Genomic DNA, 10,496 nt, shown 5'->3' with positions numbered 1-10,496 from the left:
GGTGTCAACAGTGGGTTTGTGTGTGTCTCCCCTCCTTCCACCCCTACCCAACTCGAGCCTGCCTGATCCTAATGCCTGGAACCCCCACCTCTTGCTGTTTCCCCACCCTCATGCACATAGCTGAGCCTGAAGCTGTTTGGTTACCTCGGCTTACTGAACTGTTCACACCTGCTCTCTTAAATGGTGTCCAGATTTAGAAGAGTTGTGGGAAAAGCCATCAGGTTGAAGCCAGGACCTTGGAGGCATTTGGCCCCGACAGGAACAGCAGGGCATGAGCACATGGTCATGGCCAGAGCAGGTTCTGCTTCAGGAGCGGGTGGGCGCTGGGGCCCCGTGAAGCTGTTGGACTTCCAGCAGCTCTGAGTCTGCTAAGGAGGAGGCAGTTCTCCCAAGTTCTAGAATGTGATGCTCAGGACAAGGGGTGGTTGGAGTGGTCCTGGCTTCGCGAGGGCGTTGACCACAGGTGTAGCTGCTCTACCAGACCATGACTGTTTCTGTCAAGCGTTTCTGGTTTTAGCAGTGGTGTGTCACTCCCACTTTGACCTCAGGAACCAGTCGCTGTGTCTCACTGCTCAGATTGTCCCAAGGCCTGGTTCCTCCCATTGAGGGCAAAGTTGGTTTGATTCTGTGCCATTTCTGCCTACACTCGGTTCACAAGGTGGTACCTTCTTGCCTTTGAGGGTCCATCAACAGGTCATGAGCGAGTGTGTCTTCATGTCTGGCTCCAAGACACCCTTCTGGAGGCACTGTGCTCAGCAGCCTGCAAGTCTGTCTCTTCGGTGTTGATCATGCATCTGCTCCCCATCTGTGCAGGCCTGACCTGTGTGCTGGAGACAGAAGGGGGCTGAGCACCTCCCTACTGAGTCCTGGCCTGTCCTCTGTGCTGGAGATGGGAGGGGGCTGAGCACCTCCCTGCTGAGTCCTGGCCTGTCCTCTGCTGGAGACAGAAGGGGGCTGAGCACCTCCCTGCTGAGTGCAGGCCTGTCCTCTGCTGGAGACAGAAGGGGGCTGAGCACCTCCCTGCTGAGTGCAGGCCTGTCCTCTGCTGGAGACAGAAGGGGGCTGAGCACCTCCCTGCTGAGTCCTGGCCTGAGCTCTGTGCTGGAAACCGAAGGGGGCTGACTACCTCCCTGCTGAGTCCTGGCCTGTCCTCTGTGCTGGAGATGGGCAGGTGGTGGGGTAGGGACTGAGCACCTTCCTGCCGGGGGAGCTCATCTTCAGTGTGGCAGACAGACTGTCAACAGAGAAGTACGTAGAGCAGGTCAGATAGTCAGAGGTGCTGGAAAGAAGAAAGAAGGTAAGGGCCTGGAGAGCAATGAGGGTGGGTGACAGTGCGATTGGTGATGGAAGGACTCCTTCAGGAGGGGGCTGTTTGGAAACGGAGTGAGCCGTGTATCTGGGGAGACCTTCTAGCTTGAAGGCCCTGACCCCAGAGTGAGTGTGTGGCACTTAAGAGCAGGAGCCCAGTGTGACAGTGGCTGGTGAGTCTCGGGGACAGGAGGGCTGGAGAAGGAGCCGGGAGCCGCATGTGTCAGGCCCCAGAGTTCATGGCAGGGACCCTGTTCTATTTTGAGTGTTCAGGGGGCCCTGGAAGGGCTGAGGGCAGTGCTTGAGCTGATCCACCTGCCAGGGTGCCCACCGTGACTGTTGCTTTGGCCACGTAGGGGTCTATGGGTGCCAATGTCACCCCCTCAGGGGGTGTTAAAAGTCACTCACCCTGTGTCATATTTCAGGAGAACATCTTTGTGAATGTTTAATTGAAAGAAAATGTAAGCTTTTTCTTTTTAGAGTGGGAAATTTTAAACAAAGAGTGGCCTAGTTTAGTGAACTTGATATGCCCATCACCAATTCTGTAATTCTCAACACGGCTGAGCTTATGTCTTCTACACCTCCACCCCCTCCTACCCAGTCCCGCATGCGTGCACATCTTGCTTGGTCTTTGGAAAATAACCACAGTCTCATTATCACACCAAAAAAAGTTTATCTGTTTTTGCTTCATATCACTGAATATCCAGTCAGTTTATAATTGGGTCCTTTGCTTTCTAGGAGCCACAACACCTCATTGTGGAGGGGTGTCCTGGCCACATCACACGTGTGACTCTTGGGTTTGTGTTTGCACCCAGTCAGGGAGGACACAAAGGGTTTAGAGTGAAACAGCCGGGCAGCACCCCTACCATGGTATTCAGGTCAGACTCTAATCAAACTTGGGCCCACTCAGTTCAGTTCAGCTGCTCATTCATGCCCAACTCTTTGCGACCCCATGGACTGCGGCACAACAGGCTTCCCTACCCATCACCAGCTCCCAGAGCTTACTCAAACTCATGTCCTTTGAGTGGGTGATGCCATCCAACCATCTCATCCTCGGTCATTCCCTTTTCCTCTCCCCTGAGTCTTTCCCAGCATCAGGGTCTTTTCCATTGAGTCAGTTCTGTGCATCAGGTGGCCAAAGTATTGGAGTTTCAGCTTCAGCATCAGTCCTTCCAATGAATATTCAGGACTGATTTCCTTTAGGATGGACTGGTTGGATCTCCTTGCAGTCCAAAGGACTCTCAAGAGTCTTCTCCAACACCACAGTTCAAAAGCACCAATTCTTCGGCACTCAGCTTTCTTTAGAGTCCAACTCTCACATCCATACATGACCACTGGAAAAATCATAGCTTTGACTAAATGGACCTTTGTGACAGAGTAATGTCTGCTTTTTAATATGCTGTCTAGGTTGGTCATAACTTTCCTTCCAAGGAGTAAGCATCTTTTAATTTCATGGCTGCAATCACCATCTGCATGATTTTGGAGCCCCCCCAAAATAAAGTCTGCCACTGTTTCCCCATCTATTTGCCATGAAGTGATGGGACCAGATGCCATGATCTTAGTTTTCTGAATATTGAGCTTTAAGCCAACTTTTTCACTCTCCTCTTTCACTTTCATCAAGAAGCTCTTTAGTTCTTCACTTTCTGCCATAAGGGTGGTGTCATCTGCATATCTGAGGTTATTGATATTTCTCCCCGCAGTCTTGATTCCAGCTTGTGCTTCCTCCAGCCCAGCATTTCTCATGATGTACTCTGCATATAAGTTAAATAAGCAGGGTGACAATATACAGCCTTGACGTACTCCTTTTCCTATTTGGAACCAGTCTGTTGTTCCATGTCCAGTTCTAACTGTTGCTTCCTGACCTGCATACAGATTTCTCAAGAGGCAGGTCAGATGGTCTTGTATTCCCATCTCTAAGAATTTTCCACAGTTTGTTGTGATCCACACAGTCAAAGGCTTTGGCATAGTCAATAAAGCAGAAATACTCACCCACACGCAGTAAAGCCGGTCTACTGACACCCCGTGGTGGTGAATGGAAGTGCAGCATTTATCGCAGCACTGAACCCGGAGTCCAGGTAGCTCATGCTCTAAAGACCCAAACTTCCCTGATAAATTCCGAGAAAGGTTTTTAAAGACATGGTGAGGGAGAAGGTGTCGTGGGGTGTGTGATCTGCTGGAGGACATTGTTCTGATTGGTTGGTGGTGAGGTAATCAGGAGTCAACTCCATCAACCTGGCTTCAACTACTCTGGAGTCTGCGTGCTTGTGATGAACATGCAGTCAGCTTCGTGCACCTATGGGGGTTTTGGTATCTGCAAAGCAAAGGAAATGGCTCAAAATATTATTTGTAGCCCTTGAGGAGCAACTGAAGGACCTTGACTTTCTTAATGGCTAAACTCTTATTTTGTCTTGACTATTTTCCTTTCTGTATTTTTTCACTTCTCAGATTAATTTTACTCTTTGGAATTCAGGGAAGGCCAAGGAGGCAGAAGCTCTTCTGCAAACAGGAGGCGGACTGAGGATGTGGACAGGGGAAGGGTAATCTGTTCTGAGAAGGCCACAGAGTCCTTCTCAGTTACAGGACCAGGTCAGAAAGACCAACTCACTTGTCTTGGGTTTGTTATTTGTAGAACACGAGAAATAGACGACGAGATGAGACACTGAGAACAGGGAAACCTAATGGATGGTTGTGATGAGAATCAGAGCTGTGCTCTGTGGCAGGAGGTGGGCAGGGACTGAGGGCACAGAGGCCTTCCAGGAGCAGTGGAGATGCTCAGAGCTGGAGCTGGCTGGTGACTCGTGTAGCTCAAGAGGTGTGAAGTATAAACTTGAGATGTATGCATTTGATTGTTTATAGCTAAAAAAAAAAAAAAATGGTGGAAGGGACAAAGAGCCCTCCTGAAGGCCAGGCTTGAGAGAGAACAGCATGAGGTAGAGAAGGCATCGGCCATCACTCGCCCTCGCTGCAACAGCCTGGACCGGGTCTCGAACACCCAGCACCACCAGGTCACAGGTAAGAAGGGGCTGAACAGAGACTCTCCGAGAGCTCTGATGAAGCAGAGGTGGGTTGGGGCCAGAAAAACAGGGCTGGGAGGGGACACAGGCCATCAGACAAGGGCTCATCAGCACCACTCAGAATTGCAGGAGAGCAGACAGAGGTCGAGGCGAACGCTGGTACTGCTCTGAGAGGCTTGAGGGGACTTTCTGGGACCCAGGACACCAAGAGGGGACTAACCAGAGGACAGGTTCCCTGCAGGTGCAGTGAGCAGCACTAGGTCATTGTCAGTCTTGCTGTAGAGCTGGTGGTCTGTGTGCTCGCTGAGTCCTGGGTGCTGCCCTTGAGCCGTGTGAAGTACTCGTGGGGGCGGTCTACAGCTGGAGCCCCTATCTAGTCTCCCTTCAGGATGACTCAGAGGTATGAGGCCAAGTTGAACTTTGTAGTTGGGGCCCAAGCCCCCCAGTCTCAAAGTCCCAGGTCTCTGTGGTGATTTGGAGGACGTGGTGTCATCATGTATCAGACGTGGTAGAGACCATCCCACCTGTCCTTGCTGTGTAAGAAGGAAGGGCTGAGGGAACCCGTCTGCCAGTCTGTCTACAACCTGGCTACTGAGACGTGGTCCTGTACCTGCAGCGTCACCTGGGAGCTGACCAGAAATGCAGAGTCAGCCTCCACGCAGGTGTCCCCAGTCGGAAGCTGTAGTTTAACGAGATCCCATGTGATTCTTGTGCACATAACTGTTTGAGAGCCACTGCTCTGCGGCACGTCAGCTCTCCACCCCCACACCAGAGAGCCTACCAACTTTTCCCCAGTGGAGAACAGTAAGGAATAATGAAGTAATTCATCTTACCCTGACCAGGAAGCTCTTTAATTAATTTTGCTTCCATAAAACACATAATTTGAAAGCATCTCTCAAGTAAACAGATTCCATTTTCTGGTAACTGATCACTCCATTTAAAAATTTTAATCAAGGACATACATCATTCCCTGTCAGAACTTCTGTTCAGCCTTAGGATACCAGCGGTTTCTCCACTGACTTGCTGTAATTCCAGCAAAAAGCAGAGATATGCTGTTTGGTTAGCCTGTGAGGCTTTGTAAGGTTAATTGCAGTGTTTCCATTTGAGCATTTTCGAATATTGAATTGAAACCAGATGAGGAGCATTTGACCGTCAGCCTGCCCTCGTGCAGTCAGGCTGATGAGAACGGCTGATGAGATTAAATGAAGCTGGGAGAGGCTAAATTGCTTATCTCCTGCTCAGCTCAGACTCAGAAAGGCTCTGAGATACAGAAGAGAGTGGGGCTATGGAGCCCAGCAAGAATTAACTCCCACCCTTGACAGGGACAAGCATGGCGTATGTAACTTGGTACACACACAATACACTCCTTAGTGAACTAATACTTTGCAGCAGCGTTTTTTTAAGAGCTCAACAAAATGATTCTGAAATTAACCTGGAAAAGTAAATGTGAAAAACAGTTCAAGATACAGGCAAATAAGGGAAGACAGTAAAAATAACAGCAAGGAGAAAGGACTTGTCTACTGTTATTAAAATACATTACAAAGCCATGATGACTTAATACCCAGCATTCAACAGATGGATCAAATCACAAAAGTATGGAAACAGATACATGGTTTATCAAACTTGACTGTATAACAAAGGTGATATATTGTGCTGGTGAAGATTATTAAAAATGATTACTGCAACTTAATGAACTTAACAAAGTGAAAAAAGGAATTCCAGTGCTACATCCTCCTTTAAAATGAACACGCAGGAGGGCGGCAGCCCACATGTGCGGGTCCCTGGGGGGCAGTGCTGCCCACTGCACCACAGGGTCGCCCCCACCGCAGCCCGGAGCCAGCCCTGAAACATGGACAGAGGAAGAAGAAGGCCCTGCCGATCAGCAGTGGGGGCTGAAGAAAGGAGGCCAGAGCAGCCTCCACCAGCCATATGCAAACTGAAGCACTGGGTGCAGACCAGGCAGCAAAGGAAGCCTGTGGGTGGAGCAAGAAACCAGCAGGCAGAGGTTGGGGGTGGGGGGGAGGCGGTCGCTGAAAGTCAAAAGCCTGACCTGCCTCCTCCAATATATGCACATTTACTGATTTATACATTATATAGTATACGTGCGGGCTTCCCCGCTCAGTTGGTGGAGAACCTGCCTGCAATGCAGGAGACCTGGTTCGATTCCTGGGTTGGGAAGATCCACTGGAGAAGGGATAGGCTACCCACTCCAGCATTCTTGGGCTTCCCTTGTGGCTCAGCTGGTAAAGAATCCACCTGTAAGGACTTCCCTGGTGGTCCGGTGGCTGGAACTCTGGGCTCCCAGTGCAGGGGGCCTGGGTTCAGTCCCTGGTCAGGGAGCTAGATCCCACATGCTACAACTAAGACCCAGAGCAGCCAAATAAATAAAATTTAAAAAAAAAAAAAAAAAAGGATCCACCTGTAATGCGAGAGACCTGGGTTTGATCCCTGGGTTGGGAAGATCCCCTGGAGAAGGGAAAGGCTACCCACTCCAGTATTCTGGCCTGGAGAATTCCAGGGACTGTATAGTCCATGGGTCGCAAAGAGTCGGACACAACTGAGTGGCTTTCACTTCCATTATACGTGTGCTATTGCACAGACGTATTTGGCAAGTGGTTGTCGGGGTAGCATATGGAAAAAAACAAATTCGAAAGGACAAGACAGCAAGTAAATGGTGTTATTAGCCCGGAGGATGGATACCTGAGAATTATTCTATAAATGGAACTTATTTTTGTACACCTTATGTATGTTCTGTTTTCCTGTAAAATCTTAATGTGCACATAAGTAGAAGGGCTGATATTTTCTTTCTACACCCCCTGTTGGATATGCTCCTGAGTCTGGAGATGAGTGCTTTGGAGTCCTTGGTGTCCCGGGTTCGGATCCCACCTATGCCCACTCTTAAAGTACCTGCCGTCCCCACCCCAGCCCCCCTCTCCGGAGTTTCTCATGAGCTTCTGTTTTTGTTCAACCATAAAAGGCAGACTAAAATAGTAGTGAAATCCTTTGTAAACATGAAAATAAAGGCAAAAAGCATAGAGTAAGTCATTGCTAGGCTTAATCAAAATCATACAACAGTTACTATCACTAATATGAAAGGAATGTTTACAAATCCATGAGGAAGTAGAAGATGAGCACCCCATGAGAGCTGGACAAAGGACATAAAGAGCTCAGAAAAGAATATCAAATAGTTAACAGCCATACCTACAAAAAAAAAAAAAAAGCCAACAAAAAACGATAGTGGTCAAATAATGCAAATTAAATCAGTGGAGGTATTATCTCTCAGGTTGACAAAACACTGAAAAGAATGTTGCCCAATAAGGAGGCGGCTCAGGAGAAATGGACCCTCACATAGAACTGGCGGAATATAAAGTGCGGCAGCTAGCCAGCACGTGGAGACGCTGGGGTTTATCACTGTTTCCTTGGGTTCGATCTGACTGGAGAGAGACGTAGCCAGGATCCAGCTCTGGATTCCCACCTGGGGAAGTCCAGGGAGGAAAGGCTCCTGGTCCCATGCCATTGTGGACATTCACCCCACACCTCATACATGGAGAAGGACAACCCAGCCCTCCTCCGGCCCCCATAATACTAGAGGATGCTGTCAGGGCCCTGCTGGAGCAGCAGGACAGCTTGGTGCCACCAGACTCAGCAAGGAAACCATGGTCCACCCAGGGCCTCTCACCACCAGCCAGTATCCCTCACTGAGTCAGTCTCCACATCAATTAAGTGGGGATATTTCCACCTGTTCTGCCAGTCCCTTCCCCCCAGGATTGTTGTGAGGCTCACATGAGATGAGGAACAAATGGGGAAAATATTTGCAATATACATGAGAGGTTACTAAAATCTCTCATATATGAAAGTTCTTGAAATAGAAAATGATTAACATTTAGAGAGAAAAAGGACAAAGGACATGAAGACTATTCATAGAACAGCAAATGACCGGCAGCAGCAGGTGGGATTCAGCCTCGCTCATGATGAAAGCAAAGCATCAGTGAGTCACTTTGTTCACTTATAAACCTAGCCCGAATGAGTGGTGATACCCAGAGTTGGCAAAGACAGGAATGAGCCGTCCACAGTGGGAGTGGGGGACTGTAAATGGATATAGTCCTTCAGATTACCATGTCTATATGTGCCAAAAGCATTAGGTTCAGTAATCCCATTTTTAGAAGTTTATCCTAAAGAAATAACTGGATAAATGTTAGAAGAGGCAAGGGTGTTCCTCACTATATTTTCAAAGGTGAGCTTTGTTAAATTATGGTACCTCTGCAAAATGGAATTGTGTGGCCCCATTGAAAATGATGCGGGAACATCCCTGGTGGTCCAGTGGCTTAAGACCTCGTGCTCCCAATGCAGGGGGCTTGGGTTCCATCCCTGGTCAGGGACCTGGATCCCACATACAGCCCCCAAGAGCCAGCGCAGCCAAATAAATAATTTTTAAAAATGATGATGTGAATCTGAAGTCCTTGACAAGGAAGGATGTCCACAGTCTGTCAAATAAAAGCAAAGGTGGTTACAATTACATTTCTGTATGATAGGATTTTGGTTTTACAGTGAGCATGCATTGCTTTAACAAAAATACATAAAAGTCGCCCCATTTTATTTTGAAAAGACAAATACGAATACAATGTTTGGAAGCAGTATATAACATTAGTGACTAAGCTCTGAGTGGGAGGTTATGATTTGCTTTCATCTTCTATTTCCTTAGTTTTAATTTTTGTATAATTATTAATTTTACAATCAGAAGAAAACCTTGGGGAAGGGAGCATTTTCCCGCAAGATCTGGTTGGGGCAAATCATTTTTTTAAAATAATTTTTTTGCCTGTGCTGGGTCTTCATTACTGCGTGTGGGTTCTCTCTGGTTGCAGAGGGCAGGGGCCGCTCTCCAGTTACCCTCTGCGGCTTCTCCTCATGGTGGCTTCTCTCGTTGCAGAGCACGGGCTCTGGGGTGCTCGGGCTTCAGTAGCTGGGCAAGTGGGCTCCGCAGCATGTGGGATCTTCCTGGACCAGGGTTCAAACCTGTGTCCCCTGCATTTGGGAGGTGGATCCTTAACCACTGGACTACCAGGGCAGTCCCCCAAATCACTTCTAAGTTAACTCTTCACTCGTTGCCATCCCCAGTTTCCTGAAGAGGCCACAGCTTGCTTTTCTAGAGTTGACTGTTCTGCTCGGGGGATGATCCCTAGCCTGACCCATGTTTCCACTGAGCCCACAGTCCAGGCCCCACCCAGGGATGAGAAAGCCATGGTGCTTTCACACTTTGGGAGGGAAAACTAGTGAGGGAAGAAGGAGGCCTCAGGCCCCGTGAGGGAATGGATGAGGTGACCGCTGGGGGAGATGGTGACAGGCGGGTCATGGCAGGGGGAGGCTGACTCTTGCTGCCAGGGGGCTGGGTGGTGGCCCTTACAGCCCCACCTGCTGCTAAGTCGCTTCAGTCCTACTCTTTGCGACCCCATGAACTGCAGCGTACCAGCCTCCTCCATCCATGGGATTTTCCAGGCAAGAGTACTGGAGTGGGTTCCCATAAGGGACAGATGGGTGTAGGTGAGAATGCCATGGGATGGAGGGAGTGTTATTTGGTGAGCGGGGAGGGATATGTGTGAGGTGTCTTGAAACTGCCTGGAAGGACATTTACTAACCCTCCCAGGTGGGGCAGGTAGGGGGCAAGGCCCCAGGCGGGCTTGTGTCCAGGTCTGAGACACTGAGTGAGCTCCTCAGCACGACCAAGAGAGGAGGAACTCAGGTTCCCAGGATGGAGGGTGGTGAGGGGAATCTGGAAGGAGAGGCGGTAACATGGAGGAAGGTGATGTTCCCCTTCCCCTCCCATGTCCCTGAGACTGACACAAACCCTGGGACGCTCCCTGCAGCTGAGTTTCTTGTGCAAAACAGGCGGGGGCTGAAGTTTTGCACTGAAGCTGACAACGGGGTAAACTAAGGTGTCCCTGAAGTGCCAGAGCAGGGAGGCTTCCTGCCGCACCGGTTCCTTCCTGAGCTCCCTGCATCTCCTCTTTCAGCACAAGCCGACCCACAAAGGTCAAAGGTATGGAATTCATCCCTTAGTTGCACTGTCTGTTTTGGGTCCGTCTGGTTCACCAGTTGGCTCTGGCTGCCTGGCACAGGCCCAGGCATATCCATGGGGGCCTCTATTTTGGGTGGGGGCTGGAGAGTGTGTCAGTCGAC

Source organism: Ovis canadensis, chromosome 11, assembly GCF_042477335.2.
Source record: "Ovis canadensis isolate MfBH-ARS-UI-01 breed Bighorn chromosome 11, ARS-UI_OviCan_v2, whole genome shotgun sequence".
Classification (NCBI taxonomy): domain Eukaryota; kingdom Metazoa; phylum Chordata; class Mammalia; order Artiodactyla; family Bovidae; genus Ovis; species Ovis canadensis.
This window is presented reverse-complemented; position numbering follows the sequence as displayed.